Source organism: Petaurus breviceps, unplaced genomic scaffold (genome assembly GCF_028583685.1).
Source record: "Petaurus breviceps papuanus isolate PSGF00001 unplaced genomic scaffold, PetGlider_PUasm1.0 185, whole genome shotgun sequence".
In the NCBI taxonomy this organism is placed as follows: Eukaryota; Metazoa; Chordata; class Mammalia; order Diprotodontia; family Petauridae; genus Petaurus; species Petaurus breviceps.
In genome coordinates this window covers 9,802,367-9,827,689 of record NW_027185797.1, presented here as the reverse complement: position 1 = coordinate 9,827,689, position 25,323 = coordinate 9,802,367, and the positions used below count along the sequence as shown (strand labels likewise).

The 25,323-nt window shown below is 36.8% G+C and overlaps 1 protein-coding gene across 12 annotated transcripts in view; it reads left to right on the top strand.

Annotated features, from left to right (window-relative positions):
• TBC1D5 (TBC1 domain family member 5) overlaps positions 1-25,323 on the top strand; it is a 630,316-nt gene that overhangs the window by 150,406 nt on the left and 454,587 nt on the right. For 2 of the 12 annotated variants that reach the window (XM_069088441.1, XM_069088445.1), the window contains exon 1: positions 13,028-13,101. The exons of the other annotated variants lie outside the window; for them this stretch is intronic. The gene's annotated coding sequence lies outside the window, so the exon portion shown is untranslated. Of the gene's footprint in view, positions 1-13,027; positions 13,102-25,323 lie in introns of those variants that run through there. 12 annotated transcript variants of the gene reach the window in all.

Here is a 25,323-nt window from a genome sequence, read left to right as displayed (position 1 = left end):
TCCCCCAGGGGCAAAGGTCAGATCTCACTCTGAATTACCAGGTCCCAAAGTCCACACTGCACTGACCTCTCACTTTGTGCTTGGCATTTATAGATTGATAATTCTGGAAACTGCCACATTTGCTGGTGATCTGGAGTCCCTCCAGCCAGTGATTGGTCAGGCTGCCCTGGGGCTGGGCTAGGCTCCCAGAAAGCTTCCCTGGCTGCTTGCTGCCAGCCTGCTGGGCTGTCTTTAGCGGGAGGGTAGTTTCTCTCTGTCATTTTGTGGGTTCTGTAGCTCCAAAATTTGTCTTGAGTCATTTTTTTACTTGAATTAGGGGAGGTAGGAGCATGAGCTGTGAGGAAGTCCTGTTTCTACTCTGCCATCTTGACTCTGCTCCTGCTCATTTCTTTTATATTTTTTTCCTTTAACATTCTTATCATTCATATAAACATTTTAAACTCTTGCGTTATTTCTTCTAGTAATTCTAGTTGAATTTCTGCCAAACCTATGTTCTTTTTTGAGTTTTTTGTTTGTAGTTATCTTCTTTGAAGTTTGTGTCTTGAAAGTGCTAACGTCGCACTAAAGTGCTAGTATGTTATGTTTCTAGTTGTTCATTTTTCCAGGTCACCTCTCATCTTTGGATTTTATGTTTGGTGTGGATGCTGTGTATTTCTCAAGGTAACATCTGGCCTGAGCTTGTGGCCTCTTGGGTTCTTCTGCTCCTCTCTCAGGTTTATTGTTTATTGTGTTATCCTACGATCTTGGAGATATACTCCCTGGGGACTCTCAGACTTTGAGGGATCCCAGAATAGTTTCATCCCCCATCCCTGCTTCCACTGCCCAACTTGGTTTGCAAATTCCAGATGTTTATGTAGATGTTAACATTGTGTCTCCTGGCAGCAGCCACAAGGAGGCATTTTGGAAGCCGCGCCGGCTTGGCAGCACAGCTACAGCCTCCCCAACGTCCTGGGGTCCTGTCTGATTGTTCCTCTTCAGGCCTCAGACTCAGCTGAGGCCAATAGTGAGATGCTGCTCTTCTTCTAGTCAGAACTCCACAAAGGCTTGTTGCTTCTGTATTTGTGTCCATACTACTTACCACACTGCATGTAATGGATATCTAATAAATGTGGATTGATGGATGAAACTTGCTTCTTCCTCAGTACTTAGCCATGGGTCTGCTTCTCACCCTGACTGGTACAGTCTGGTTTTCTCAGTTGACCCTGGATTATCCACTTTGGCACCTGTTTGTGCTTATTGAACAAAGTTAGGACCGTCTCTGCGTCTGGGACCTCTTCTTTCCCTCATGCGGAACCTCAGTTCACTTTAATCCCTGTGATAGAAGTTGTCATTTGGAAAATTTCTGGCCAGCCTTTGTCCCTTGGATCCATTGACCTCTCAATCTCCTTGTGCTGACATGGGCTAGGAAAATGACTAGTGGCTTAATTTCCTCTTGAATTTCCTGATCAGGGATCAGCCTGGTGTGTTTTCTAGTTCTTTATAAAGTAGTTTTGGGATGAATCCAGCTGTGTTCTTCCTGCTACTCTGTCAGGTTGGCTGCAATTTATTAGCTTTCAAGGGAGAAATTCTGATTTGTGTGTACCAGAATTGGAAGCCAAGACCTTAGGAATGAATAGAAATGACTCAATTTCATGACATCCCTTTCCTATTGCAGTCTCTTCTCATAAGGTTGTAATGACTGAGTTTTAACAAAAGGGTAAACTGATCCAGATCTTTGAGCAAGATAACATTTATTAGCAAGAGCATGCCCATCAACAAATTGGTCAGTGATTTGCGTTCATTAATGCCAAAGAATGAGTAAAAAATAGTTGCCTTTATATAGGTTTAGGGGAGTACAGAACAAAGAACAGAGTATGGTAGAGGACATTTTGGGATTAAGGGTAACATGATTGGTCACAAAGCTGAGGTGCAAGGAACAACATGATTAGTTGGAAGTTTGGTACAGAGTCCTAACAATGACCCCTCTTATTTTCTCATGAAACTAAGAAGTACTCTTTGTGTTCATGTATTTTTTAGTGACTCAGACTTTTGGACAGCAAACCAGATGTCCTTGAAGGATAGCTTGGTCTAGTAAAGGTATCAGAGTCCAACTCGCTTGCTTTCTCACCCGTTCTCCAAGGTTAGCAAAATTCCTTGCAGCAGGAGAGCTAGATTTTTAAAAAAAATTAACTCACTATTGACCAGCTGAACTCTGATCTAAGTTCAGAAACAAAGAACCATACCTCTTAAGCAAAATCAATTACTTGTAAATAAGATCAATAAGAAAATGATACAGGATCAGTTCAATTTTCTCAAGGTGCATGTAATATCCCGATAATAGGTTAGAATAATCTGGCTTTTTTGGAATCTAGTTTATTTCCAGGTCATGTTTAATGAAAAGTGGTCTGGGAGAAGGGAATTTTATGAATATTGCAAACTGAATAGTTGCAATTCTGTATGATCTGTGGAGTAAAGAATTATGCTTTAATATCATGATAACATTGAAATAATTCAGTTAACACGGAAGCTAAAATGATTGATTTGCATTAGATCACGGTTTCCTATTTGTAACGTAGTTAATTCAACACATTTGCTAATTTAGCATTTTTAACATTCTTATTCTATATTGTCTCTGTGCTGGAGCAGATACACAAATCCACATGTCCAAGTGCCAGCAAGTTGTCCTTGCCTTTGTTTCCCCTCTGTTTGTAGTTTCTTGGCACAGTGTTTATTAAATTCCTTGTCTCTGGTCACAACTGCTGGTCTGTATCAGCAGCAGAACTTGAACCCTGCTCTTCTGCTGTCCAGTATCTGCTCCTTATCAGTTGTGACATGTGGTCTTTTGAGGATATACTGGATTATAACATTATTCTGTTCTTACCTTACTAGAAAGTGACTTTTGTCCTTGGTGTTTTATCTCCTAGAACAGTCCTAACATAAGTCACTGGATGTGAGCTGAGAGTTCTGAGAAGACAGAGAGGAAATATATCCTCCTTGACTGTATGCATGTGATTTTACAGGAATGTCTTCACTCAGTGTTCCCATAATTTATTTAAAATTTCATGATGCCAAAATTCTGAAGACATTCTCTCTTCTGATGACACAGTTTTCCTTGCCTATCTTCTCAGCAGTTATGCTTTAACTCATACTCCAGTGACTCACTAGTCATAATATAGGCATTGGAATACTCTTTCTTCCCCTTTGCCATTTCCACACTCACATCATCACTCATTTACCTCTACTCCTTTGAGGTTCACTCAATCCATAATTACCACAAATTAAGATTCTGGTAGTTATTATCTGCTGACCTTCAGGATACTCTCCTTCTTTCCTCAGTGACGAGTATTTAATTAACATTCTTTATTCTCAAACTTCTACTTTCACGCTATGGGATTTGAACATATATATTGATTTTCCCTCACACACCTTAACTTCCCAGTTCCTCAGTTTATTCATTCCTATGATCTAGTCTTCTACCTTACATCAGCTACACACAGAGGTTATCATACCCTTGATCTGGCAATCACCCATAAAGTATTACACTTCCATGTTCATCAGCTCTGAAATGCCTTTATCCAATTATGATCAGTTATTATTAAACTTGTCCTTATGCCTTTCAACTTTCTACCTTGTTCTTTGTCTTCATTTCTAATCTATCTACCTCTCAGTTCTTTCCCAGGCTGTCACCTTTGTCCTGACTTGCACTCTTCCTTTCCCCATTTTCCCCCTTTGGTGAACCATTTCAACTCTACACTGTCCTCTTAAGAGTTCCTTGCCTCCTTATCTGGTTGCTCATTTTGCTTTTCCAAGACTCATCTTTAGATTTCTCCCACCATCTCCAGTTTTCACTCTTACTCATGATGCTGGACAAAAATAGAGAAAATTGTATAACCTTGCTCACTGAATCCTATGCAAATTTATGTTACATGATACCAACTTGGGCCCTCAAAAGTGAAAGTCAAATCTTTTTAGGTGATTCACTGTCCCAACAATTCACCCTAATGATTTTTGCAAATCTTTTTTGGCTTAAGATGCCTCATTCTCTTCTCTTTTCAAACCTAAGCTACCTATGGAATTACCTGAGTCAGACTCATCCCAGAAGATCATATATAGACACTGATGTTTAAGTTAATTTTATTCTTAAAGGATGACAGCTGATCTTATGTAATTTGTATCCTTATTCATAAATTCTGAAATTCCTTATCACAATCTGTTGTCACATTCCATTTCTTCTTTCTGCCCTTCAACTCCAAAATCTGTTTTTCATTGTCCCTGTGGCTTCCATTCTTTCTGAAGCTGTCACCCCTGCACTGGTTGGACTCTCCTCCCTTCTGCCTTGGAATACCATTTCAGCTCGGCACTGTATTTTTATGTCTGTTCTCCTGCCAAGCCTCAGACCTGGATTACTCTCTTTACACCTCCTTGTCTTTCCTCTTCTTCACACTACTGAATTAAACTGGAGAAACTGAGCTGATGGCGTCCACAGCAAATGTATTTTACAAAATCCCTACTGGGCTTTCATTGCAGCAGGGCAATCGCTTCACACCTCATTAAATGGCTCACTTACCCCATCCACACAGTAGTAGCTTCCTCAAACCTTTTCATCCCTTTTCAATCACCCATGGCTCCCTCGTCCACCTTGCCTCATCATTTTACTGGAAAAAAAAAAAGGAAGCCATTCACCAAGAGCCTCCTTTTCTCTGCTGTTCCTCATCCCACGTCACTGATGTCTTTTTTCAGCTTTTCTACTTTATCCTGTTTTACATGAAAAGGTGGCTCCTTTTTAAGGCAAACCCCTCTACACTCGCAAGAGAGCCCATTCCTTCCCATCTTCTTTAGTAGATCGCCCCCTTTATCATCCTCACTCGCACTTATCTTCAATCTCTTCATGCCTTCAAAAACCTCTCACTTGATCTGTCTATCCCAGCTTGCTGTGGTCCCATGTCTCTTCTCCCTTTTGTCCCTAAATTCCAAGAGGACACATCTGTAATAAATGTCTCCCATCCTTTCTTAACTAACATTCTTCCTCTCCCTCTCTCTCCCTTTCCTCCCAGCCACACCCATCTTCCTAAGGAGAAGGTCTTGTCATGTCTCACCTGTTCAACTCAGATCAAATGTAAAACCTCTAGTCTTCTTTGATCCAGTGACACCAGCTTCCTTGTCGTCATACAGGACACTGTCTCTGCACTCTGGGCATTTGTCTGTCTGTGCCCCTGTCTGGAATGCTCTCTCTCCCTGTGTATCTTGACAACCTGGCTTCCCTGGCCTCCTTCAAGTCCCAACTCAGATCTCATCTGTGAGAAGCACTTTCTGATACTGATGCTTCTTATGGCTGGTTCTTTACCTCCCCTGCCTGTTTTCATTTTTTTGTGTGTGTGTATGTGTATGTGTGCGCACATGGTAGATTATCTCGTTGAGAGCAGGGACTGTCTGTCTTTGGACTTTGTATTTCTCAGTGCTTAGGACAGTGCCAGACATGTAGTAGATGTTTAATAAATGCTTATTTGCCTTTTCACCAGCTCTGGGTATTTTGAATCCTTGTCTGTGATTCTATGCATTGCATAATATTTTTAGGGAGACTAGCACTTGCAAGTAACAACAGTAGGAGAAAAGAGGCTAATATGGCAATCCGTCATTTACATGCAAAATTGTAGTATTTAATATAATTAAAGAAACATTTATTACATGCCTAATGTGGGCACTGGTGATTTAAACATAAAAGTATGAAACAGCTCTTGCTCTTAAGGAGCTTACATTCTTGTCATGGTAACAACATGTATATAGATAATGTAAGACAATTTCTAGAGTAAAAGTAATTTGCCATTTCTAGAGAGAAACTAATAAATGTGATTTAGTGTGAGCGAGTTCTAAGCTAAATCATGAAAATTTTAGAACTCTGGCCACCTCTACCGCTTCGTGTGATTTCAACAAATGTCTTACATTTTCTGTTTCATTTTGCTTTTTATTTACTTTTGAACATTATTATTGTTTTGCATTTCATTACCAATTTCTTTTATACCTTGCTTAAGTGAGATTTGTTGTATTCTTAGGTGTGATTTTTTTAATGTCAGTTCAAGAAATGTTTAGAAATCTGAGTTGGTATGGCCAAAGGGTCATAAAAATGTACATACCCTTTGACCCAGCAACACCACTTATAGGACTGTATCCCAAAGAGATCAGACAAATGGGAAAAGGATCCACGTGTACAAAAATATTTATAGCAGCTCTTTTTGGGGTGGCAAAGTACTGAAAATTGAGGGGATGCTCATCAGTTGGGGAATGGCTGAACAAGTTGTGGTATGAGAATGTAATGGAATACTATTGTGCTGTAAGAAATGGTGAACATAGGGGCGGCCAGGTGGCTCAGCGAGTAAGAGCGCCGGCTCCGGTGTCGGGATGACCTGGGATCAAATCCAGGCTCAGACACTTAGCACCCACCCAGAAACACCTGGCCATGTAACCTGGAGCAAGTTACTTAACCCCAACTGCTTAAAAAAGAAGAAAAAGAAATGATGAGCAGGTGGACTTCAGAGAAACCTGCAAAGACTTATATGAACTGATGCTGGGTGAGGGGAGCAGAACCAGGAGAACATCACACACAGTTACAGCCACACTGCAGATTGCTGCATGCTATTTGCTCTCTCATTTTTGTTGTGTTTTGTTTTGTTTCTTCTTTCTCGTGGTTCATTCCATTGGTTATAATTCTTCTTTGCAACATAACTAAAGTAAAAATAATGTGAATGTATATATAGAGCCTATATCAGATTGCACACCATCTTGGGGAAGGGAAGAAAATTTGGAAGTTGTGAAACTGAGTGTTGTAAGCTAAAAATAAATAGATAAATAAATTTTTTATGAAAGAAATCTAAGTGGGAAAAAAATTCTCAAAATTTTATTCTTTCTTGAAATTCTCCAGGGAGAGGAAACCTGCTTAGTTCTTGAAGCATCCCATTCCACCGTTCTGCTGCTCTAATTCCTTGGAAGGCCTTTTAACTTCAAATCTAAATTTTAGATTTAAATTGCTTTCTTTGTATCCTCTCTCCATTGGTTCTTGTTGTTTTCTCTGGGAATAAGCATAATAGATCTTCCTATTCTATATGATAGTCCTTCAAATTCTTGTCTTTGAAACTCCTTTTAATCCCCTTCTCTTGATGCTCTTTTCCCTCTAAACTAAGCACCCCTAATTTTGTTATCCAGTTCTCATATTTTAAATTTAAAATGCTTCACATTACTTTCTTGGTCATCCTCTTTGAATTATTTTTAGTTAATTAAGTCCTTCTAAGAATGGCATCCAACCTAAAACAACTAGACAGTTTTTCTGAACTCTCTCTATTCCCTGGTCCAGGATATTTCATGGAGCCTAAAATTGCATTTGCTTTCTCAGCTGCCCTATTAAATTATTTGCTTGTAATGAACTTAGTATAGTCCACTAAAGCCTCTCCCTATCTTTTCCAGACAATCTGTTTTCTAATCCCACCTTTGTACTTGAGAAGTTTATTTTTTTTTCAACCTATTTGCAAGATTTACTTATAGTTCTATTAAATTTCATCATCCCAGTTTAATGCCATATTCTCCAGAGGTCCCAAAGGTGGGTGATACTATCCCCAGGGTGGTGGTGGTAACCTCGGGTGCAACTAGGGGGGTGTTGAATAAAATAAGGGAGTAGTGGAAGCATAAAGAAAGAAGAAAAGATAAGAAAATTTTGAAAAACTGTTCGGGCATGTTTCATTTGTTGTGTAACAGAGTTAAAGTTGTAGTGATTACGTTATATTCTAAATAAACACAAAATGCAAGTTATAATCAATAAGTTATAACTGCTGATTGGTCTTAATAAGTAAGTGTTGGCAGGTGAATGTGTCACACATTGTCAGTAAGTCCAGCATGTATCAGCAGGAATATGTGCATGTAATGACTTGTTTACAATATGTTACTATACAGTTACATGATGGAGTATTGTGTCATCAAAATTTCAATGCAGAAAAAAACACAAATATTCAGTAAATTATTAAGTTTAAGATGCATCATTTAAAAATATATCTTATTTATTTTTTGAAATCATGCAGATTTAAAGAAGAAAAACCAAATCATTAAAGATTTCTGGGTGGCAGTGCAGAATATAAGTTGGAGAACCTCTGTTCTAGACTATCAAGATATTCTTGAACTCTGATTGCCTTCCCATGTATTAGTTACCCTTTATAACTTCCTTCTGTAAAATTTTAAAACCATCTCATCATTGACAAAATTTTTTTTGTTATTTTTACTTATTTTGATAAATTCCTCCCAATTATATCTAAAAATGATTTAACTTGCCTTGAGAAGGTAAGCAATTTTTATAAATTTGGCTCAGTTCTCTATTTATTTGATAAGTGAGACCTTTATCAGAGAAGCATGATGCAAAAATTTTTTCCCAGTTTCTTTTTTTCTTCTGATTTTGACTGCATTCCCTTTATTTGTGCAAAAGCTTTTCAATTTCATGTAACCCAAATTATCTATTTTTCTTCCTGTAATCCCCTCTGTCTCTTTTTGGTAATAAACTCTTCCCTTTTCCATAGATATAATAGGTACATTTTTCTGTGCTCCCCTAATTTGCTTATGATATCACCTTTTATGTCTAAATCATTTATCCATTTTGACCTTATCTAGGTATACAGAGTGAGATGCTGGTCTGTGCCTAGTATTTGCCAAAGTGCTTTGCAGTTGTCTCAGCAATTTTTGTCAAATATTAAGTCCTTATCCCTTAAGTTTCAATTTGTCATCTAGATCACTATGGTCATTTACTATTTTCCACTGATTCACCACTCTGCTTCCTAGCCAGTAACAAAATGTCTTGATGATTATCACTTTATTATTGAAATCTGGAATGTCAAACTTTCTTCCTTAACATTATTTTTCATTGATTCTCTTTATATTCCTGACCTTTTGTTCTTTTGGATGAATTTTGTTACTATTTTTTCTAACTCCAAAAAATAATTCTTTAGTACTTTGGTTGGTATGGCACAAAAAAAATGTAAATTAGCTTAGATGGAATTGTCATTTTTATTATATTGGCTTGGCTTAGCCATGAGTAGTTAATATTTCTCCAGTTGCTTAGTTCTGTCTTTATTTCTGTGAAAAGTGCTTTGTAATTGTGTTCAAATAATCCCTGGACTTGTTTTGTCAGGTAGACTCCCAAGTCTTTTATATTATCTACAGTTATTTTAAGTGGAATTTCTCTTCCTTTCTCTTGCTGCTGGGTTTTTGTTGGTAGTTTATACAAATGTTGATGTTTTATGTGGGTTTATTTTATATCCTAGAACTTTGCTAAAGTTGCTGATTGTTTAATCTAGTTTTTTAGCTGATTCTCTAGGGTTCTCTAGGAATACCGTCATATCATCCGTGAAGAGTGATAGTTTTGTTTCCTCATTGCCTGTTTTTTATTTCTTTAATTTCTTCTTGTCTTATTTCTACAGCTAGCATTTCTTTTACCAAATTTTTCTTTTTGATCTACAAGAATAGCTTCAGATATTTTACTATATGGTTTGTTAAAATCTAAACTATATAGCACTTCCCTGATACAGTAACTTTTGACAGATTTAGGAAGAGGAAAAGATAACAGAGAAGCTTGGAATGAATCGTTAGTAGATACAAAGGCAGATGCAGGAAGAGGTTGTCTGAAAAGGTAATTACTAACCAAAGAAAGGCTTAGACAATAAGAAAAATTATGCTCTACAAATTTCTATAAACTTTTCTCATTTCTTTTTTTCATAAAGTTACTGTATCAGGGAAGTGCTACATAGTTTAGATTTTAACAAACCATATAGTAAAATATCTGAAGCTATTCTTTTCATGTAATTGGGTAAAAATAAAATGTTATTTAAAAAAATTTTGTAGTACAGGAAGTTCTTTCCTAGGAACTCCAGGTTTATGAAAAAACTCAATTAAAAATAACAATAAGTAGTATCTATCTAAAGTTGAGAACAAATATTATCTGTAATGTGGATGAACTTGAAGCTTTTCCATTAAGATCAAGGGTGAAGCACCGATGTCCGTTATTACTATTATCATTCAGTATTGTACTTAGAAATGATAGCCATAGCAATAAGACAAGAAAAAGAAAAGGAAGGAAAAAGCATGGTCAACAAGAAAATGAAACTATATTTTGTAGAATATGATGATATACTTAGAAAACCCTAGAGAATCAACTAGAAAAGTTGTGGAAACAGGTAACAACTTAGCAGTTTCAGGATATAAAATAAATTCACACAAATCACCAACATTTCTATCTTAACTTACTTGAAGCAGTAAAGTAGTTGAGTAAGAGCTGAACAGGATGAAGAGATCCACAGTAAATTTGGAGAGAGTAGTTGCTATTGCATGATGAAAGTGGAAACTAAATTATAGAGAGACAGGAGAGCAAGACGAGAACTGAAGACATTTATTGTAGATAAATAAATAAATTGTAAATAAATAAACTCAAGGAGTTTAGCTGACAAAGGAGGAGAAATATGGAGTGAAAGTGGGGATGGAAGAATCAAGTGAGGTTGTTATTTGAGCACTGGGGAAACATGGACATGTTTATGAGCAGCAGAAAAGCAACCTGTAGACCGGGAGAGACTGAAGATGTGTAGGGAAGAAGAATGTTATTGTGTTGAAGATATCTAGGTTTGATAGATGTGGCAGTCTGCTGGAAACAAGATGTGATGCAGTCACTTGTGCATGTAAATTATTTGGCCTTGGTAAGGAAAAGGGGACCATCTCATCTGGTGAGAGGAGAATGAAGGAGGAGATAGTGATAGGAGGCCTCTGGGTTATGTGACTTAAGGAGGAGAGGACGAGAGGGAATTATCGGACCCTATCTCAATTTTTTCAGTACAATATGAGGACAAGGCTCTTGCTTGACTGTGTGGTGGGCTGGAAAATTATGGGAGATTTGAGAAGGGATGAGAAGGTTTAGAAAAGCTGTTCTGTGATGAGTGGTATCATAACTCAGAGAGGTATAAAAGGATTGCCTTCAAGCAGTAAGATAGATGAAAATTTGTAGCACAAATTTATAGTGGGCACACATATTATATTTTCATGATTTTCTCAGACTTTACACAGTAGCATGTGAGGAGAAGTGATCCAAAGCTGAAACTTTTCAGGGTATAATTGGTAAGATGATAACAGAACAAGGGACTTGGAAGGAGGAGAGTGTACAGTTGAATTAGTTCCCCAAGGGGTCAAGATGGGGACAGTAGGCAAATGTAGGTAGCTAGTGCAGGGATAATGGCTTGAGAAATAATGGAAGAGTCAAGGGATTAGAGATCATGGTTTGTTCAAAGAGTGGGGTTTGGTATTAGAAGGCGGAAGGAGAGTTGGAACACTGATCAATTAGTGCAGCTGGTGGTACCATAGTACATAGGATGTTGTGCTTCAAGTCTGGAAGATTCATCTTCCTGGGTCAAATAAGTCCTCTTAACGCTTCCTAGCTGTGTGACCTAGGGGCAAGTCACTTCACCCTGTTTTCCTCACATCCTCATTGTAAAATGAGATGGAGGAAGAAATGGCAAAACCACTTCAGTGTCTGCCAAGAAAACCCTAAATGGAGTCACGAAGAGTCAGGCATGATTGAAACACATAATTACAAGGGAATTTCTGAGTTCATGAACATGGAGGTGGTACATTTGTGAGTGATGGCGAGATGAATGGTATGGCTATCTTGTGCATGTAAGTCCTCATATATAAACATAACAAATACATGCATAGGTATTTACAGAATAAATTTAAAGAGAATAAGCACAACTAGTTTTGGAGGAAGTCATTACTAAAATCTAAAATACTTAAGTATGTCCTTTATCTGACATTCTAGAAGGGGTCACTCTTTTTTTGAACATACACAGACTTTACCAGGAATTTTCCTTTCCCCTATATTTAAAAAAAAACCTTTTAAATAAAACTGAAGCAACTTTAAAGATGTAAGATTTTTTTAATCTACTATGCCACATTCATTTCTTAATACCTCTCTTTCCTACCCAGTAATCTTCCTTTAAAATAAAAATCAAAGATTAAAAAAAGGAAAGAGCAAAAATAATTTCAGCCAAAGTTACCAACACATCAGCAGTTTATGACAACATACAAACTATTCCAAGTGCATAGTGACCCACCAGTTCAGTTAAGGGACAGAGTTGCATTTTCTCTACATGGCCTTGTAATTGTGCAGTGTTCAACATTTTTTTTTTCCTTCTTTCCAGTCTCTGTGAATATTATTTTCTTTTATCTTTTTTACTTTTCTCCTTGTATCACTTTAAAGAAATAACTTTGAAATAAAATAGAGCAGAGACACAAGAGACTGATGTTTGAGGAGATAACCCCTGGATAGCATCCTTTCTTTTCTCTGCCCTCCTGATCACTAAGAGATAATTCTCAGTTTAATTGTCTATTTATAGACATCTCACAGGCCACTAGGGAGCAGAGTTTATGGTCCCTCGGAATTTTGTGTGACCCTTACAAGAAATTAGGTATAAGGCTAGAACTTCCTTGCTCTAGTAATTGGCTTGGTAAACGGATTATTCTTTTTAATTTACGTCTTATTATATGACTCAGAATGAAGTGTTCTCCCTTAACTATCAAATAAATTTAAATCCTTTTATAATCTGGCTTGAATTTTCCTTTATAGAGTCCCATTATCGCCTTTTACATATTTTTGTTCCAATCGAATCAGACAATATTATTGTTGCATCCACAGACTCCTTGCTTTCCTGTTTGCATCCCTTCTCTAAGGCCATTCTCTTCTTTGGAATGCCTTCCTTTTATTTCTTCTGTCATAAATCTTAGGCATACTATTCAATCCAACTTAAATGTTATCTCCTTAGTAAATGCTTAAAAAAAAGCTTCTCTGATCTCTCACTACCCTCTTCCCCCATCTCCAAATGATCTTTCTAACTTTGGCACTCTCTTGGCACTCCATTTTTATGCACCTGTGTTCATTTTATTCTGCTTGTTATTTTGGTTTTGTTTCGTTTTCTTTTGTTTGTTATCGATGCTGTTTGTTTGATCCTTAATTCTTCATTTGTCACATCTCTCCTTTTAGTGCATAATCTCCAGCATTTCAAGGACCTCATAGGGAACTCCCACTAATGGAAGGGCTTCTCCAGCATTTTGTCAGTAAGTCTCATACAGTGAGAGTTGCCTCAGGCTTAAAGTAGTTAGATGGCCTGCTCCTGTCCAAATGCATGGTGGGGACCATCTCTGACATACAGTGTTTTAAGCTTTGCAGATTGATTTAAATATGTCATCTCATTTGATTAGGTAGGAAGCCCCAAAGGTGACATTTGAACTCGGGTTTTCTTCTTGTATCTATTTTGTGCTGTGTGTGTGTGTGTTCATGTTGCCTCCTCTGGAGAAAATAAAAATATGAACTTGAGGACAAGGAGTGTTGAACTTTTATTTTTGTATCCCTGGTACCTAAGTACTAGGTGGATGCTTAATGAATGTGTGCCACTTGATTCCTGAATCCAGTCCCGCTATCTGTGCTGTGCTGCCTCTTCTTGGCAGATGGACATGAGTGTATATTTCCTCCAACGCAAAGCTGATGCTTAATATGGGGATGTAACTGAATAAATAATAGTTGACTTCAATTCACCTGGTCATTTCATAGGTGTGTTGTAATAGAAAATAATTGTTGAAATTTGGCATATTTTTAAATTTTTATAATTGACTGATTATACTATTTACATTTTAAAGAAAAATACTCTTATTAAATAAAATAAACTGCTTTGTATTCAAATCTAATATATGTAGGTTCAAAGTTTTCAGGTTCATGAAAATACATTTTTGGAAACAGATGTTGCTCTCAGATACTGTATTTTACTTCATCTCCATAAATCTTGAGAGCATTTACGTTATCAATTTACTATTCAGGACTGTCAGTTTAGGATAATGTATTTCACAATTACATTTTTCAGTGCTTATAGTACACCATGTATCAACATTTATTTTAGTTTTATAATATATAGAAATATTTTAAAAATGATATCGGCTATAGGCCAGGAATCATGCTTTACCAGGGATTTAACTCATTTTCTAATGATTAAAGGTAAAATATTTTTAAAGAATTACTTGTTTTTATGTGGAGTATTTGTGTAAAACTTCTTGAAAATAAGTCAAAACTGCTTATGGCATATTTTTTATTGATTTAAAAAAAACTACTAATTTTTATTAAGACAACTATAGATCTTTGAAAATGTGTTTGTGGGTGTTTTGTTATTTGTTTGTTTGTTTGCTTATGTTTCTCCTAATCTGTTTTTTTAATCAGACTTTAGTTTTCATCTATCCTGAATACTCCCCAGGAGTACACAACTTCAAAAAAGAGGCAAAGTCAGCTGAAAAAAGAGGTGGTCTGAGCATTTATGCATTAAATATGCATGTTAATTAGAAAAAAATGAGAAAAAATATGAAAACAGATGTTACATAAATTATTGCAGTCCCAGGACAGCAGTAACTTATACACTGACAATAATTTTTATATGTGCATGTGTATGTCTATTTCTAGATTTCTCAACATTTATTTAATTCCTCAGGGGATAACTAGAAAAAGAACTTATATATCTGTTCAGTCAGAATATGGTAAACATCTTTCTGCACATGTCTTACTCAAGTAGAATAGTTGTTTGCTATACTTCTATTCAAACTAGCTTTCATGCTTCCTTTCATTTTGCCCTCATTTCCTTCTTTCCATTCCTGTGCCAACTCTGTTAGATCTTTTATTGTGGTGACATTTTGTTTCTTATATTAGTTCTTGGGTGGTACACAATGAAAGATTTCAGTGGTAAGAAAAATCTGAAAGTGGAATGGATTTTGCAGCAGGTGTTTGGAAGCTTAGTATCTGACCTATAGCTACTTGAATGAGCATGCTTAATGTCATTTATTTCATTCTCTCTTTTTCTGTAGGTGGATTTTATACTTCCTAAAGAAACATTTTAGTTTCCTTGGTGATTGTTACACACAAAAACTAGTCATGATTTGATGGCTCTGTGACTTTCTCATATTGTTAACTTCTTACATAGATGAAGACCACAACCCCTCTATATCCGTTCATCCTAGACAGTTCTGTTCCTTTTCTTTCCCTATAACCTCTAGGAAACATACCCTCAGTATGCTGCAGACCTTCCTTGGCTTTTGTTAATACCTTCATGGAATCAGTTTATGGTTTTCATTCTTGCTACATGATTATTCTACTACCTTTTGTGGTCATAGGTCATATGTTCTTTTGTCAAATTGCAATATTGTTTTTCCAAATCTTAGCTTGGATTATTCCCACCATCCACCTCTATTTGTCTTCTTCACTGCATAAAATGGGAGGAAATTATGAAAATATGTTTATTGGGCCATTACAAATTTCTGCTAATTTATTAGCTGATTTCATTTGGGCCCTTAGTGCCAAACGAGAATCCTACAACTCCTCTTTAATTGATTTTCCATCTATTTCACAAAAGAAGTTTTTCTAAATCTTTGCTTATCATTTCTCCCACAATTCCTTTTTCTTTCCCTCTCTTAGCAAAGGATTTCACTTCAAACTTAAAAACTTAATTTTCATTCTGACGTTACCCATAACTATCTTCTTTACTACAGTTTCTGATAGTAGGTGGCCCTTATACTTATCAGGTTACCTTTGGTTACACACCTTTCCTACTTCTTTAACACATTGCCGCTGCCATCATCCCTTCTCCCTGTAATCTTCAGTAGCTTCTATTTTATGAGTTCCTTTCCTGATCCCTGCAACCCTGCTCAGGCCTCTCTCCTTAAAAATCCTCACTGGATTATGCAGATATCACTCTATCTCTCCTCTTTTTTTGTGAATAAACTCTTTGAGAAAGCCATCTGGTTCTGGTGCTTCCATTACTTCACTGCTCCCTTCTTCTAAACCCTCTTCAGTCTGGCACCTGATATCATACAATTGAAACTGCTCTCTATAAAATCACCAGTGTTCTCTCAGTTGCCAGAGTTGGTGACCTTTTCCCAGTCCTCACCTTTGACTTCTTTGTCACTTGATATATCATTTGATACCAGTTGATCACCTCCACCAAGAAGTCTTTGCTTGCTTTTGTTTCTCCATCTTCCTCTTTGACCATTTCTTTTCAGTGTTCATTGTTGGCCCTTATTCCATATCTTTATCACTACCCTTGATGCTTTTCTCCAGGCTCTTTTCTCTTTTAATTACATAGTTCTAGTTGGTGACATCATCATCTCCCTAGAATTGAGTTACCATTTTTATGTGGATGATTCCTACACCTGTTTATCCGGCCCTCATTTTTCTCTTGACCTCCAGTTCGGCATTACCCACTGCCTGTTGGACTTTCTGAATTGGATGTCTCATAAGCATCAAAAGTTCAACTTATCCCAAACTTCTCTCACTTTTAATCACTCCTTCTTCCAAATATCCTTATTACTATCAAAGGCACCACTATTCTTCTAGTCATTCAGGGAATTGTGAGAGCAGAATTTATGGCCTGCGCAGTAGAAATAATTAGCACAATAATAAAATTTGAATCTGTGATGGCAAGCCTCACCAAAAAAAACAAAAGAGAGGACAAAAGAATGGGAATGAAAATGCACAGAAGTGAAAGATAAACTAGAATAAGAAAAGTAATTAAAAAAAAACATACTCTCTATTCAAGTAAAACATATTAATGTTAAAGGCCTGATGAATAAAGACATCCTAAGGATTCCCAGAAGAATACAAGTTAAAAAAAACAACAACAAAAGCAGAGCACTATAATGCAAGAAATAATAAAAGAAAACTTCTCAGAATTTCTGATGACGGAAAACAAAATACCAATCGAAAGAACCCATAGATTATCTCCAGGATGAGAGGAGGAGCTAACAAACTCCTAGACAAGTAGTGGTTATGTTTAACAATTTAGTTCAGGGGGTGTCTAGGTGGCGCAGTGAATAGAGCACCAGCCCTGGAGTCAGGAGGACCTGAGTTCAAATGTGACTCAGGCACTTAACATAAAAATTAGCCATGTGATCTCGGGCAAGTCACTTAACTTCAGTTGCCTTCCAAAAAGCAAAACAAACAAACAAAAAAATTAGTTCAGAAACAACAATTTCTGAAGGAAACCAGGAGAAAGTTCTCCAAATATAAGGGAAAGGAAATTAGGATAACAGAAGACTGTTGTAGAAGCACCAGCAAATGTAGCAGGCAAAGGAATAATATGTCCTGAAGAGTAGTGGAGCTCTGGGCAGCCCAGGGTGACTTACCCTGCAAAATTAGCGTTAGCCATAAATGAAAAAAGATGGACATCAAATAATAAAGAGGCATTTGAAATATTCTTAGAAAGAAAACCAGACTTGAGATCATTTGCTTCTTGAATACCCCAAACAACAAAAACATAGGAAGTGTGAATGAGTGTAACCTCCAAGGAAACAGTCAGTAAACCTGTATGAAGTACCTGACATGCCCTGCACTGCTCAGCATTGGGCTACAGTATCATAGTGACAGGAGAGAGACCCATAAGAAGCTTCTTTCTAAGTATACACTAGCCACAGGTGTGAAGTGTGTGGGACTAGCCTGGGGCATTATGGACAGAGCCTAGTAATATGCCACCAGAAAGTAAATGAATGTTTTTTGGGGACAAAATTATAAAGTAGGAGGGTTCATGGAACGAAGGAGGGGGGGAGTATGTGATGTGCACTGTTCAAGTTAAAGGCCAACAGTGACAGGAGGATAAATCCTGTGGGGTCTCAAGAAAAGGATGAGGAGTCCTGGTAGAATGGAAAAGGAGGGAGAGGAAGAAAGAGAAGCCTTATTTTGGTGGTGCAGAATGGGGGCAATGATGAATATACCGGTATGGGTGAAGGGAGAGGAGAACCTTTCACCAGGTGTTGTCTATGGGAATTTGGTCCAATAACAAGTCCATTTGGTCTTAGAACAAGTCCAAAAGAGTTGTCCAACATCAAGAGTGTGCATGTTGGGAGTAGAACAGAGGAATTGAAAGTTCCTGGTACTGAAGGAGTATGAAGATATGGACCCAGGAGGAGAATTTGAGGAAAAGATGACTAAGGTCCCTGTTGGACTGAATAATAGAGGGTGTGAATGGGGTCCTGCCATGGAACAGTTAACTCTTTGCCACCTGCAGGAATTGACTTTGGGGGCAAGCTCTGCAAGGCAGTGGTAGAAACTGCTTAGAGACCAGGATGGAGACCTCAGAAGTGTTGATTTCGTCAAGAATGCAAAGAATAGAGGGGGTCTAGACAATTCAGGGGGCCATAAACCAGAGAATAATGTTCTAGAGCAGACTGAGAGGATGAATAACAAAGATTTAGTGAAGGACATCTCCTGTGGAAAGGCAGGCAGGCAGACACACACACACACACACAGAAATAAAAAAAATAAAACTAATGAACACAATTGACTGGTTGTTGGGGAGGAGAGGAGGATTGTAAGGAAGGGAGGAGGAGTGAATGAATAAGCATTTATGTAGCACCTACCATGGGTAGTCACTGTGCTAAGAGCTTTACAGATATCTCATTTGAGCTTCTGTGAGAGGTAGGTGTAGTTACTATCTGCATTTTACACTTGAGGAACCTGAGGCAGTCCAGGATTATATAGCTAGTAAGTATCTTAGGATAGATTTGAATTCCTGTCTTCCTGGCTCCAGACCCAGTATGGTCTCCCAGTCTGTGTCACCTCCCTTAAGAGGAAGGGACAATCTACTTGACTGGGGAAAAAAAAGAAGGGACAAATTAAATAATCCGATAAATCAGGAAAGAAAAAGGAACTAATAGGCAAAACTCCAAAGGGAAAAAGATAACCTTTAGAGGGAATTAGGGTGAGGAGGAGAGAACTAGAAGAATAGAGTCTGCTTGAGGAGGATTGAGCAAAAGTAGTAGAAGAGGCATGTACTGTATTTGTAGTGGAAAAGTGGCAAAAAAAAAAAATAACTAGAAAAAATTCAATATTAGAGACAAATGGAGGAAAATCAAAAACCTCATAACCTAAAATATTGATAATCCATTTTTTAAAGTATGTCAGATTGGACAAAAGTATAAAACCTTACCATCTATTGCTTATAAGAAACGAGCCTAAAAACCTAAGATACATGCAGAATAAAATTAAGGGGATGGAAAAATGAAACAGTATCCTGAAACTTCTGGGTTATTGTTATATCGCTAACTAGTCATCTTGTTAAAAAATCATATCCCTACAAGAAACATTAATAAAGTAGAAAAAGAAAAGATTAACGAACTGAATATTCATTTAAAAATTAGAACACCAATGAATAAACAAATCTAAAATAAGCACAAATGAGATATTAAAAAGGAGAGGAGAATTAGATCTATTGGAAATTAATACTTCCACCCCCACCAATGACAAATAAACAAAAAACTGTTTATTTAAAAATACTAATAGGATTGATAAACCTTTCGGCATCTGATTAAATAGAAGTGGGCAGAAAATCAAAACAAAAGAGTAAATGAGCAAACTGAAATCACAACAAAACCAGAGAAATAAAAAGAATAATCAGAATATATTATAGCCAGTAAATGCTAACAAAACTTAAAAACATAAAAGAAGTACAGGAATACTTTCAAAAATATAAAATACCTAAACTCTCAGAAAACCAGATAGAGATTTTAATTAACTAATTCTTAGTAATGGAAATAAAACTAGGCATAAATAAACTACCAAAGGGGGAAAAAAAAAACAAAAAACCTCTTATTTCTCATGGATTCACAGGAGAATTCCATCAAACTCTTAATGAGCAATTAATACCTATACTTTATGAATTATTTCCAAAATTCAAGAAAGCATTCTACCAGAATAATTTTGAGACAAATATAATCATAATGCAGTGAACCAATGAAGGAAAAAAATGCAAAAAGGAAAAATATAGGACAGTATCATTAATGAATGTTGATTTAAAAAATCTTAAGCAAATTTCTTGTCAAATAGACTATAATAATTTATTGAAGAAATCATTATGACCGACTTAGATTTATACCACAAAGCATAGTTCAGCATTAGGAAAATGGTCAACATAATCATATTAAAAACTGAAACATCAAAAACCACATTGTTTTCTTTTCTCAATAGATGTAGCAAAGGCCTTTGGCAAAAGTACAAGAGTCATTTTTAGTATGGAATTCTTCAAAATAGAAGCACGGAGAAACCTTTTAAACAATATATCATAGCATCTAAAACCAAAAAGTCTGCAAACATCATATGAAATGGGAATACTCTTTCTAGAACCTTTTCCAATAACTATGGAAGCAAAGTGACTATTCTCCTCACTATTTCACATAGTTTTGGAAGTGCTAAGAAAAGATAAGATAAAGAAATTAAAGGCTTAAGGATAAGAAAAGAAGAGATAACTATCCTTATTCATTGATGATATGATGTTATATTTGGAAAACAGTAGGGAATTAGCATTTTGGGGAGTATTTAATTGGGGCAATAGTTTAGCAAATTTGCAGGCTAGAAATACTTAAAAATCAACTGTAGTTATACGTGATAATAACAAAATACAAGAAGTCATAGATAGAAATCCCATTCCAAATAACTATAAAACGCATAAGATTTCTTGGAATTAATTTACCAAAGCACCCAAAAGATTTACATAGATTCAGTTTCAAAGTACTACTTAAAGAAATAAAGAACATCTTAAATATTGAGGAGACTATTCATTGTAAATGGCCAGAATGAGTCTATCTCATTAAAATCACTATAATACCCAAATAAATTTATGCCTTTTATTAATTTATTCTATACCAATCAAGATTATAAATGGGATACTTTATAGAACCTGATAAAACAATTTGGAAATTAATTTGGTCAAACAAAAGATTTGAATGTCAAAAGAAATAATTTTTTAAAAGATAGGGATGAAAGGAGAATAGCATTTTGAGACCTCAGATTATATTGTTAAGCAACAGCCATCAATTCCTTCTGGTATTGGTTAAAAATAGTTCATTGGAACTTAACCCAATATTTGTTTGACAAAGTAGAAAACAATATTTCCATAGAAGAAAACTCCGTTTTTTAATTTCAAAAATAAACAAAAAAAAACTGCTGGGAAAACTGGAAAACAGTGGCAGCAGTTAGGCGTCAGCCATCACCTTACACTGTATCCCACAGTACATTCTAAATAGCTATGTGACCTGTCTGTTCTAGACGGATGTGGCCCACTCCAGTGTGCTACATCTCAGGGTCGGGGGAGCGGGGGGGAGCTTCCAGTGTGAAGAATTCTCTGTGGCATGATGGAGAAAGGCCAGAAGGGAGGAGTGTTGCAGGAGGGGGATTTACCAGTAGCTCTTGCACTTGCCACTTAGTGGCCTTCATTATCTGCCTCCATCCTGCCTTCTCCTTCATGCTTGTAACATTGTGGCCAAACTGGGCAGGTTTTGTTATCCTCTTGTTTGTTTTTCATGTCTTTGCCCAAGCTGTCGCTTGTTCCTAATGCACTCTTTCCTCACCTTCTCTTAGAATGCGTGTTTTCCTTCAAGACCAAGTTTACTGCCTTTTTGGTGAGGCTTTTCCTACTTCTATGGTTGCTAATTTTCTCTTCTACAAATTATCTCATATTAAATTATCTGTGCAAATGTTGTGTCCCCTGGTAGAATGTACATTTCCTGAAGATGAAGTTTTGTTTTATATTTCCAGAACCCAATAAAGTGCCTTGGACCCACTCAGAGTTCATGTTGAATCAAATTGCCATGAGGCTATTCCTATTCCCAGTCTTGTTGATCCTTTCTCTTCAGCATCTCTAGAGCCTGTGCATTTCTTCCCTTAACAAAATCATCACCTCAAGTCTGGATTGAGCTTAATCTGGCTTTCACAGCCTTGCCAAATTGAGGCAGCTAGGTGATTGGTGAAGGTAGTGATGGGCCTGGAGTCAGGAAGGCTAATCTTCCTAAATTCAAATCTGGCCCCAGACACTTATCGATGTGTGACCCTGGGCAAGTCATTTAACCTGTCTGCCTCAATTCCTCATTTGTAAAATGAAATGGAGAAGGAAGTGGCAAACCACTTCACAGTATCTTTGCCAAGAAAACCCAAATTGGGTCATGAAGGGTTGGAAATGACTGAAAGGACTCAACAGCAATAGCCACAATAAAAACAGGAGGGAAGCTTCCAGGGTTCCTCCTTGCCTTTTCTTTGTACATGTTCTATTTGTACTTATTTGTGAACGTGTATCCCACTAGTATGGTATACTTCTTGAGGGCAGAGACTGTCTTTTGTATTTATATCCCCAGCATTGAGTACATTGCCTGGCATATAGCAGATTTCTTATTTGGACTTATCCCATAATTATTTACAGTGCAGTAATAGTATTCCTTCACACCTGCAGACTGAATTGTCTGCATTTTATTCTTAAATGCTCTACAGAGCATTTGATTCAGGCCTAAAGTCCGCCATCTGAGAGTTCTCTCATCCAGGGAGGAAACCCCACTTCTGAGAGACAGGTATTTCCACTTGGGAACGAGTAAACAGTCAGAGGATCCCCTCATGGGAATGATTATGGTTTTATTTTGTCTAATGTAATGCTACTAAACGTCTTCCTAGCCCAGTGAAAGTCATTTTACCAGATGATCTTTCCAGTCTATGGTTGTGTGTTGTTGAGAGCTTTTGTCTTACAGTATTTAACATTGAAGATAATATTGAAAACAAAATTATAATAAACCAAATTGTGTAGTACAATCCCTTCCCTCTCACCATATCAAATGGGAATGGGGTGAAATCAGAACCCACACTATGTACAGTATAATTAATTGATCTGAATGTGATAGAACGAGTTTGCTGAAATAATTCTAAACGTCAGTACCAGATTTATTGAATTCTTTGCAAATTATATATTTTTAAACTTGGGTTTTAGTAGCCAACAAGACCACCATCAGAATTTGATTTTATTGGGAAAATTTGCTTGAAGTAATTCATTCCTATTGAATCTCAATGAGTGTCAACTAGATCTGTTAATAGTAGTGCTTTTCAGTTATAGATCATTGATTTATGTTTTACACTATAGTATCTTACTGCTGCCTTCCTTTACATGCGTTGTGCTTTCCTCATCAGCTTTGTGGTATTCTGTAACTTAATAGATACCCAATCAATAAGAATAAGAAAAAGCGGTCTTTCAAGTAAATTGATATTATTGTAGTCATTTATTTAAATTGGATAGCCTCTTTAGGAAATACAGTTGTCATTCCTGTAGCTGCAGTATAGAAGCATGTGTTTAACAAATGTCAACGATTGTACATTACTAAAAAACTAGTAAGACAATCATTTATCTCCAGGATTAATACTTGAAGCAATTAATTTATAGTTGTAGATATATTTTATTTATATTATATAACAATCACTTAAAACTGATGCCTTTTCTTAAGGAGGGAATAACATACAAACTCAATTGAGTATCTTATCTTACAGGAAAATAGGGGGGAAGGGGATAAGAGCGGGCATGATAGAAGGGGGGATAGATTGGGGGAGAAGATAGTTTAGAAGCAAACACTTAGTAAAACGAACCAGGTCAAAGGAGAAAATAGAATAAGTGGGGGGTGGGATAGGATGGAGGGAAATACAGTTAGTCTTTCAGAATATAACTACTATGGAAATGTTTTGTGTAACTACACATGTACAACCTATATTGAATTGCTTATCTTCCCAGTGGGGGTGGGTGAGGAGGGAAGAAGGGAAAAAATCTGGAGCTCAAAAATTTTAAAAACAAATGTTTAAAAGAAATTTTTTTTTTTTACAGGCAAATAAGATATACAGGCACTGGGGTATAGAAAAATCCATCTTGCCCTAGTAGAAAGTTGGGAGGGATGCGGGAGGATATAAGAGAGAACAGACTGAGGGAAGAGGTATTCAGTAGACTTGCTGTTTTGGGGTGGGGGTAAGGGAAAGATGGGGAGAAAAATTTGTAAGTCAAAATCTTATGGAAATGAATGTTGAAAACTAAAAATAAATAAATAATTTGGGAAAATGATACCTTTTGTGCTGCATAGGAGTGAATTTTACTAATGTTATATATCTCTTTATTTTGGTCACTGTATGAAGAATCAACACTTCATATTTCATTTCAATGTGGATTTATGTGTATTTCTACCTTTTAGGCATATTTTATGTCCCTCAAGTGAATTAACTTAAGTGAAATTAAGTTAGAGCATAGGTGATTTGATTTTGTATGGGAGTAGGTTTTTAAAAGGTAATTGTTTCTGCTGTAGGATGCTTTTCGAGTGAATAGGAGCCCATAGTTGCTAAGACACTGATGAGTTAATAGGTTAACATTTCTTTTACTGAAATTGAAAATATGTCAAGAGTTTTTTTTTTATCTTGTATTTTGGGGATCTACCTTTGATTTGTCATGTTACATACATGATCTGGATGGTGTGTGGATGTCTATATTCTCCTATGGCATCTAATGTATTTCTCCACCCCCCCCCCAAATTTTCTATAAACAACTCAGTTGAGAAACAACTAAACTGTTATTTATGGTTTCTCACTTAACCTTCCCCAAACCCCACTAAAATTTGTAATTCAGAAATCCTATTATTGCAAGCCTTCAGGCTTTCAAGCACAGTTTTAAACTAAGCAGCAACAGCATAGAACTTTAAGCCCAGTGAACCTGACTTCAAATCCCACTTCTGAAACCTGTTGTTAGTGTGACCTTTGGCAAACATCTTTAACTTCTTAGTGCTCTGGACAGCTTTTAAGAACTTAAGTTTAAAGGGCTTACCGACTTGCATTGGTAGAGGAATTCCCAATACCAGTGCAGTCACGGGTCCAGTCCCTATCCCTGTACATGCATATTCTAAATCACTACAAACCCCCTAAAAATTTTTATGTATTTAAAAAAATGCGTATTTCGAAATAAGCTTTACCAGCATGCTTCTTAGACTTGTTATGTTACTGTTCACTGTAGTTACACATGTATTCTCTTCTAGTTTTGTGGGAAAAGTACTTTAACATCTTAGAGTCTTACATGAATGTGGGCTGTTGTTAATCTAATCTTTGATGTTTTCCTTCTCCAACAGTCGGTCAGTCAGCTGTCAGTTGGGTACTATGCCAAGCTCTACGAACACAAAGATAAGCTAGACAGTCCCTGCCCTTGAGGAGTTCAGAGTCTAGTGGGGGAGACAACAAGCAAACAACATGTAGATGGAATGAATACCTTGGAGGTAATCAGCAGAGGAAGGCACTGGCAGGAAAGGATGCCAGGGAGAGTTCCTTGCACATTGGGGCACCTTCACTGAGTCTTTAAGGCAGCCAGTGATTCTGGGGCTGAAATAAAGAGCAACTTAGTTCCGGGCAGGGAGGACAACCCCCAAGGATGTTGGAGTTGGCAGAAGGAAGGCTTCCCTATTCTGCTGAGTGTGAGGTGTAAG